We start from the raw sequence: 9,743 nt of genomic DNA on the forward strand, positions 1-9,743 counted from the left end.
GTTCAACATCAGAAAATCAATTAATGTAACCCATCACATCAACCAACAGAAAAATAAAAACCACATAATCATATCAATAGATGCAGAGAAGGCATTGGACAAAGTTCAACACCCTTTTATGTTTAAGGCCTTCGAAGTCTTTGGAATAAAAGGACCATACCTTAACACGATAAAAGCCATATATGACAAACCCACAGCCAATATTACCCTCAATGGAGAAAAGCTGAAAGCCTTTCTCTTGAGATCAGGAACAAGAAAGGGTGTCCACTATTGACACTGCTCTTCAATAAAACATTGGAAGTTCTAGCCAGAGCAATAGACAGGATAAAGACATACAAGAATCCAAATAAGGAAAGAAGAAGTAGAACTGTCCTTATTTGCACTGATATGTTAATCTACATGGAAAACCCTAAAAAACTCCACAGAGAAACTAATCAAAACCATCAACCAGTTTAGCAAGGTAGCAGGATATAAAATCAACACACAAAAATCAGAGGCCTTCCTATACACAAATAACCAATCAGAAGAAACAGAAAAACAAACTTTTCAATTAAAACAAAAAGAATCAAACACCTGGGAATCAACCTAACAAAAGAGGTAAAAGGCATATACAAAGAAAATTACAAAACATTGTTAAATACAAGAATACAAGACACCATGAAATGGAGAGACATACCCTGCTCATGGATCGGGAGAATTAACATCATCAAAATGGTCATCTTGCCATAAGTGATATACAGATAAAAAGTCTCAATGACATTCTTCAAAGAAATAGAAAAAATATTGATGAGATTCATATGGAACAAAAGACCTCAAATAGCCAAAACTCTCATGAAAAGGAAGAAAGAATGGAGGCATTACAATCCTGAACTTCAAGCTATTCTACAAAGCCACAATAATCAAAACTGCATGGCACTGGAACAAGAACAGACATACAGACCAGTGGATTCAGACAGAAAACCCAGATATAAACCCACAGGTTTATGGACAACAAATCTTTAACAAAGTAGCAAAGAAGATACAATGGAACAAAGAAAGTTTGTTCAGCAAATGGTGCTGGGAGGAAGCTACATGGAAAAAAAATGAAACTAGATTACTGCATCTCATCATACACAAAAATCAACTCAAAGTGGATTAAAGACCAAGACATAAGAATGGAAACCATAAAATACCTGGAAACAAAGATGGGTCAAACACTGCACGACATACACTTCAGTGACATCTTTAAAGATAGATAGAGCACCCAAAGCAAGAATAGTGAAGGTAAGATAAGTAGATGGGACTACATCAAGTTAAAGAGCTTCTGTGCAGCAAAAGAGACATTACAAAAAACAAACAGACATCTCACTGATTGGGAAAAAAAATTTTCTCACACAAAACTAGCGGTAAAGGATTGATCACAAAAATATACAGAGGATTGAAGAAACTCAACAAAAGTAAAATAAACAACCCTATCAAAAAATGGGCAGAAGAGCTAAAAAGACACTGCTCCAAAGAGGAAATGCAGATGGCCAACAAGCATATGAAAAAATGTTCAACATCCTTTGTAATAAGGGAGATGCAAATTAAAACCACAATGAGATACCACCTCACCCCAGTGAGAATGAAACATCTTCAAACAACTAGCAACAAATGTTGGTGAGGATGTGGAGAAAAAGGAACTCTCCTGCACTGCTGGTGGGAATACAAACTAGTACAACCACTATGGAAAGCTGTTTGGAGTTTCCTCAAACTGCTAAACATGGAGCTTCCCTATGACTCAGCAATCCCACTCCTAGGTATCTACCCAAAAGACACAAAAACAGAGTTAAAAAGATACCTGCATCCCCATGTTTATTGCTGCTTTATTCACAATTGGAAAGACATGGAAACTGCCCAAATGTCCAAAAATGGATGACTGGATTAAAAAGATATGGTACATATACACAATGGAATATTAGTCAGCAACCAAGAAAAAGAAACACATGTCTTTTGCAGAACATGGATGGAGCTGGAAAAGATCATACTTAGTGAAATAAGCTAGAAAGGGAAAAATACCAGATGGCTTCTCTCATAACAAGAATATAACAGAACAGGTGAGAAAATAGTGATAATGATGAACAGCTATATACCAGAGACATTTTGTGGGGATGGAGTGGGGAATGAGATCAGAAACAGTGGGGGGAGGGAAATGCACTGGACTGGGTGATGGCACATAGGTGATTTGGTGATGGGAAACCCAAGGGGATTGCAATTGAGATGGAAAAATGCACAAAAATATGTAAAAATAAAATATTTTAAAAATGAGAGAGAAATAACATAATTTTTTGCCATTTTTGAATACATGGATATAACTTTTGGGAAGTATTATACTAAGTAAATAGCCAGAAAGACAGACAAAAACCTGATATTGTCATTTATATGTGGAAGATGTAGAAACAAAATAAAGGGTCAGATAAAATCAAACCAATAACAGAACCTAGAAATATGACTATATACTTTTATCCTTTAAAAGGAGGAGGCATAATGGTCAATTGTAGATGGCTTCAGTGTGTTGATAGTGGCTGTGGTATGGTAACATACACCTGAAGGATGTTATCCTGCAATTCTTAATTATGTACAGTGTTTTAAACCAGAGTTACCTCAATAAAAAATAAATTTATTAAAATGTAGAACATTAATTTACTGTATCTCACACAACTAACTTATTACAATGTAATGAATGTATTGTGTTATAAAGAAGTATTATTTTTAATATCCACTGTTAAAAATTTTCCTGTCTTTAACGATTCATACTGATATAAATATATCACTTAGTTTATTATCCCTAATATAATTATGATGCACTTGCACAGTTTATTCATATTTTGTTAAATAATTCAATAATCCAAATTTTTGTGAAACATTAAATTACAGGAATGAATTGGTCTTCTGTTTGCCTTCGAAAAGCTTACAAGGAATAGGTTCCCTAGTGTACCTTCCAAGAAAGGTACACATGTGAATTTGGCTAAGTGGCATCAGTGTTTTTTCCATTAAATTAGATAATGAACTCAGGATATATCCAGCTTTGTCAATCACTGTTTTATACAAAACAATAAGAGAATAAGTAGCCATCTAAAGAAAGGTATTGAGAAGTTCACTCAGAGTTCATGTATTTAAACCAAGAAATAAAGAATGAGAGCGATGTGCTTATATAAAGAAGAGGGCAATACTGGTCCTGAAAGACTGTAGTAGCTGGATTTCTTGGCTATATTGACACCTAAGGTAGATGTGTTTAAAGGCAACAAGTTCAAGTCAGTTCACACAAAATTTGCTTGCAAATATTCATAAATTAAAAAAAAAAATCTCCTTCTTTGCCCTTTTGGGCCACTGTAATAGACTGCACTATACTTTCTGAAACTCAGAGTACCCTAGGGATTGACCAAGGGATATCACACATGTGTATAATGTTTGAGATTGATCATCTCTCTATATCATCTAACTTATGTCTATAGTGTGAAATGATGTGTTTTAGTGATGATTAGAGGTTTACAGACCAATGAAGTATGCTTTTAAAAGCTTCCATCCTCTGGTTTCTCTTATAGCAGCAATATAGCAGAACAGGCGAGAACATAAAGATAATGATGAACAGCTATATAACAAAGACATTTTGTGGGGGTGAAGTGTGGAATGGGATCAGAAATGGAGGTGGGGGGAAGTACACTGGACTATAGTGATGACACATGGATGATTTGATGATGAAAAGCCCAAGGGGATTGCAACTGAGATGGAAAAAATTCACAAAAAGATGTAAAAATAAACTATTATATATGAAATAAAATTAAAAATGTAAAAAAAAAAAAAGAATGAAAAGCTTCCGTGCTCTTCTATAAGAAAAGGCACAAATACTACAGAGACAGATTACCCTATAACCTGAGCCCCAGCTTGAAACTGATGTGAAAATTTCAGTGTGAATGGGAGATATAAATCTTTGTTTACAAATGTGTGATATTCTGAGATTTTCCTATTATTATAGTCTTAATATTAGCCTAGCATGTTTGATATAATTAGCCATAAAAAATTTCCAAAGCTTTGATGTTTTCTGTTAGGGAAAATATTCATGCTGTCCAAAATAATAGTCACTACTCTACTTAAAGTAAATGAATTCAAACTAAATAACATTTGAAACTTAGTTCCCTGGTTACATTACTTACATTTCAAAAATTATTAGGAAATAATAAATTAGTACATTACAGGGTTATAAAATCAACTGAATTTATACATGTAAACAGCTAGCTAGCTAAAAGAGAAAAAAAAAATCCCAGTCATGATTGCATCAAAAGAGCTAAATACATGCAAATAAATTTAATAAAACAAATGAAGGACCTGTACAAGGAAAACTATAAGGCATTGTTAAAATATATAGAAACAAACAAATGAAGAGATTTCCTTCCCTGATCATGGATTGGAAGGATTAACATCTCTAAAATCCCTTAATGCTGTTACACACCAATCAATAATAATTAACTGCCATCACCTCAGCTTGGTATTTATCCAGTTCTGGAATTAGGAGCATGATACCCTAGGTGTAATTGAGAAATGCAGTGATTTCTGAAGCTCCTCAAGCCAAATTAATGTCAAATTTTAGACTAATATCCAGACACACCTAGCAAACCGAAAAGTCTAGGATGCCTTCAAGGGGTTCAGGAGAACCAGCATGCCAATCAACAATGGTGTCTGCGCTTTCCATCCCGTTTTCTCAGAGACCTGCCCTATAATGTTCAGAGGCCCCTCAATTCCCTCAAACTGAACATTACTACATTATAGTAGTCTCCAAAGTATCTTTTTGTTCTACCTCAATGTATGTTTAAAATAGATTTCTCCTTATTTTACTTCAACCATTGATTCTGAATAACTTTCTTCCTTCTCATATATATCTACCTTTTAAGATTCAGTTCAAACCTCACTTTCCCTTGATTTTCTCCCACACCTTTTCAGTCTACAATGATTATTGCTGTCTCAGAAACAGTATGATAATTCCACACACTTTCATTTCCTTTTATTCATTTATTCAATTATTAATGCTCAGCTATGTGCCAGGCACTGTTATTGCTATTTAGAGGACATCTATAAGAAATCACTTCCTATGGAAGTTACATTTTCTTGGGACTTGATACATATCAACAAATACAGTATGAGGTCCTTTCAAATACAGATGTTATCTATTGTGACACCTTTAATCCTCACTGCTTCTAGTTTCCTAGAACTTGCCTTAGTCCCAGGATTGTATTGATTAATGACAAACATTTATGTAGCATATCTCAATGAATAGTGATACTCTATATGCAAGGAGAAATTCATTTTCTTCTTTAATTATTAAGACACAAAACAGATTCTGAATGCATGGACCTGGACAGATTTTTAATGGGCACCAGGGTCTTCTCTATCAAAACTCTGCCTTTTGCTGTAGATGAAATACAAAGAATCATCAATTAAGAGTAGGTACTCACTTAAAGTGTATCTGCTTTCTCATTATTGATTTCTAAATCATGCCATGCTGAAAATTAAACTCTCCAGGACCTCCCTGGTGGCACGGGGTTAAAATATCAGCGTTATCAAGCTTTCACCAGCCACTGTAGCCTGAGTTTAATCCCCACCAGGTAGCTGACCCAAATGGCCCCCAGATCTCTCCTGTCTTGTCACTGTTCTCATCAGCAAGTGTACTACAGTGGATCTGCCTGTTCTGCTCCCCACTCTGTCTTGGGTGAATCCTCTCACACACACCCCAAACACACACCTCTGACCTACACCCCAGCTATTGTATGCATAAATAAATAAAATATTTTTTAAAAAAAGAAAATCAAACTCTCCAAAGAAGAAAGCAGTGGTAGTGTGTGAGTGTTTCGTTTTGTTTTTAAGCAGAAAATAGTATTCTAAACAAATGGATAACTCTTTACTTGAAGAAAGTCAAAAAATGTCACTTCTTGAATTTGTCACATCATACATGATAAATGGGTAAATGCATTCTCTTGAGACCTCTTAAGTGTGATTCATACTTGTGCTATGTAAATATTATGTGCAGACAATTTAATAATTATATCAGAAAAAAGTTTCAACTTTTTAAGTTACACATTTTTAAAAATAGCAATACAAAGCTCAAAAGAACACATATAATAAAAGTATTTGGTTTTATATGCTCCAAGAAAAGGTTTTAGGGAATACATAATCCTCAGCTTTCTAAAGCATTATTTTTTTATCATAGACATTGACTGGCTATCACCCCAAGATTCACTATTGATTTCATAACTTTGTATCAATTATAACTAAAAGTATAAAATTATTATTTATACTGTCATAAGTGTGATTGTACTCTAGATTTGATAATACAGTCTCTAGATAGAAAATGATTACAGAAATTATTTTTTTTTAAATATTTTCCCCGAGAAAACCCAACATATTTCTCTATAAAAACTATAACTTATGGGCCCTCCCGGGTGGCGCAGCGGGTTAAAGCACAGTACAAAGAAGCCTAAGCCACCTCCGCATGAGTTCTATTCCCGCCTGCCCCGGAGGTGACCACATGGCGTGGCAGACCTCTCCTGACCCGCCCGCTGCTCCCCTCAGCAGTGTACTTCGTCGATCTGCCTGTTCTGTTCCCCACTCTGTCTCTGGTGAATCTCACCCTCTGCATCTCTGGCCTGTACCCCAGTTCTGTGCGAATAAATAAATAAATCTTAAAAAAAAAAAAAAACTATAGCTTATGTAGCAAAATCTAAAACTAGCTAACTCATTAACAGAATTTTTTTCATATTTCCAAGCTAACATTTACAACAATATGTATCAAATATTGTTTATTTAGATACAATTATTTTCTCTATTGCTCATAATTTTAAATCTTTTTTACAGTTTTCAGTATATACATATTCAATTAATGATGGATAAAAGCATTGCTGTTCTTTCCTTTCTGTGTCAGGGTATCTCCTGCTTTAAGGCAACTAGCAGGCACATAGTTAATGTCCTTGTGGGTCTTGTGATGATTGCCAAATTGGGATTGCAATAGGACTCCCCTTCTGGAAGTTCCAACAGCCTGAAGGCACATAACTGGCTTAAATATGAAAACTTCAGTCTGCAAATAATTTACTATATTAAGTGCAATGTTTATTTTGCAGAACAAGCTGGTGCATTGTCAAAGCTTTCTTCTTAGAGTTGCCATAGACCCAGCAGTCAACTCACAGTTGATATATTCTTTCAAAGAAGAGGTGATCACTTACATTAAGAGGATTGTGAGAATTCAAGGATGCACAGTGATCATTAATCTCAGTCTTAGAGTTCATCTTCAGCAGTTATGTCCATTTCCTAAAATCTCATATTTACATGGAATCAGCTTTTTTGCAAGAGATGACTCTTTCGCAAGCTGGACAAAAAGTCCAGAGACAGCTAAAACACCAGAGGTCGAGGGCAGTCTATTGCATGTCTTTTACAATCTGTAAATAATTTTGAAGAAAACTATGGGTCCAAAATGTACGATGCAAAAATAACATACGATCTAAAGAGATTCTGCCTCCTTTTAAAATTCCAGAAATCATACTAAAGAAATTTAAAACAATAATAAAAAAAATAGTAGATTACCCAAAGACCAGCCAGTAGCAAGCCAGTCCTATTTATGCCATTAGTGATCCCATTTAATTTTCCTATACATACTAATGTCATCACTAAACTCTAACCTATATTGAGAATAAATTACATGACTCTGCATTTGTGTTTCATACATTCAGCACATTTCATTCACTCAGCTTTATGAATGATAAAGCAGAGGAATAGAAAGTAAAAAATTCTGTTCAAGGCAAATGTTTCTATAATATGTATGCATGATAGAGTCAATATTATTAGCCTGACCTTCAGATATAAGTTCTGATAATACTTTTTCCATTAAAGAAATTCATTTAAGAGACCAGAAGCAATAACAGTTAAATAATTAGACTTTCTATATTTCTCAAGAATGCAGAACTTTTTCTTTAGAATTTTTTTCATATAGCGATTGGTGTCAATAAATTTGTTTAGTGTTGCTTTTCAGTGACTCTCCTAAGTCTTCCTTCTATCTTGATTATTAATCTTTTTGCGAAGAAGATGCTGGATTGGAAGTCTGTTTCCCAAAGTACTTTGAGTATCTCATTCTAGTTTCTTTGTACTTGTAATGTTTCTGTTGAAAAGTACCTGATAGTTTTTTGGGATTCCCTTTTAGGTTATACTTTTTACAACTTATATTTTTAGCATTTAGTCCTTATTGTTGTTTCTGGATAGCTTTATGTATTTTTGTGTGTGTTTATTTTGTATAGAATTATTTTATTAAATTGAATTGCAATTTTTGTTTTGTTTCCCAGAGTGAGATTGTTTCCTGTGATTTTTTTTTTTTTTTAGATAAGTTTTCTATACCATTCTCCTTTTGTTCTCTTTCTGGAATCCCTAGAATATGGGTATTATATCTCTTTAAATTATCCTAGAGAGTCTGACACTATTTTTGTTACAGGACAGGGAGAGGTGTCAGAACCCCAAACTTGCCTGCTAAAATAGGTTCTGCCATCTACCAATCAATACAAAAAATACAGCCTTTAATAGAAAGGAACTTTGATACAATTAGTGTGTAATACAGTATAGTTTCCAAAACAAGCACCCAAAGTTACCTATCTAAAGCACCTTCCAGCAGAGACCCATAAAAGGGTCAAAAACAGCCAGCCAAGTCTGGGAGAAAAAGAGCAAAATCTAAATAAACCAAGATAAAAGCCACTATTGTTAACCATCCCAATGGGTCTGTCAGCTATGTCTGCTTTAAACAGTTCAGGGCCAAAAAACAGCACAGTTTCTATACATATCTCTCTACTCCATGAGTCTCCTCCAGCCTTCCAGCTCTCCATCTCTCCTCCTTCCTTCCTCTGTCTCCCTTCCAGACTCCTCTCCTCCTCCCTACTCAGCTCCACTCTCCTTCGGTGGGGCAGGAAATGTGGAACTACCAGGAAATTTCATTTTACCATATTCTATTTTTGTGTTCTCCAGCAATGTGTTTTCAAATTGACTACTTCTTCCCATTAGTTCTATTTCTCTGCTACTAAAACCCTCAACTGTGTTTTAAATGAGTGCTGGCATTTCTTAACTCCATTATTTCATAAATAGCTGCCTTATCTTTTCATTATCTTTATTCTGTTGTTGTTTCATTTTTGTCCATTATTTTGTGTGTTTGTTGTTTTTAAGTTCCATCAACACTGGAGAGATTGCTGCCCTGAATTTCCCCGGTCATGCTCCACAACCCCACTGGATCCAGGCTTGTTTAAGATTTGCTGTTATTGTTGCTCTGGCATTTCTGATGTTCTCTGTCTCTTCATTTTAATTTGTGTATGGATACATTTTTCAGGTGCTCCCCAGTGGTGCAGCGGGATGGAGCCCAGCACTGTGAAGCTAAGCCAAGCTGTGGCTGCTTCAGTGCGAGTTCGATCCCCACCCTGGAGGAAATCCACATGGTGCAGCAGATCTCTCCTGTCTCGCCCACTGCTCCCCACCACAGTGTGCCTTGTCAATCTCCTTTTCTGCTCCCTACTCTGTTCCTGGCGAATCCTCTTGCTGCCCCTGCACCTCTAGCCTGTATATCATTTCTGTATACATAAATAAATTATAGATAGATAGATAGATAGATAGATAGATAGATAGATAGATAGATAGATATTTTTGTCATTTTTTTGTATCTTTTTTTATTAAAAAGTTTATTTTTACATCATTTTGCACATTTTTTTTTT

The sequence above is a fragment of the Condylura cristata genome, unplaced genomic scaffold (genome assembly GCF_000260355.1).
Source record: "Condylura cristata isolate star-nosed mole 26May11 unplaced genomic scaffold, ConCri1.0 scaffold00031, whole genome shotgun sequence".
Lineage (NCBI taxonomy): Eukaryota > Metazoa > Chordata > Mammalia > Eulipotyphla > Talpidae > Condylura > Condylura cristata.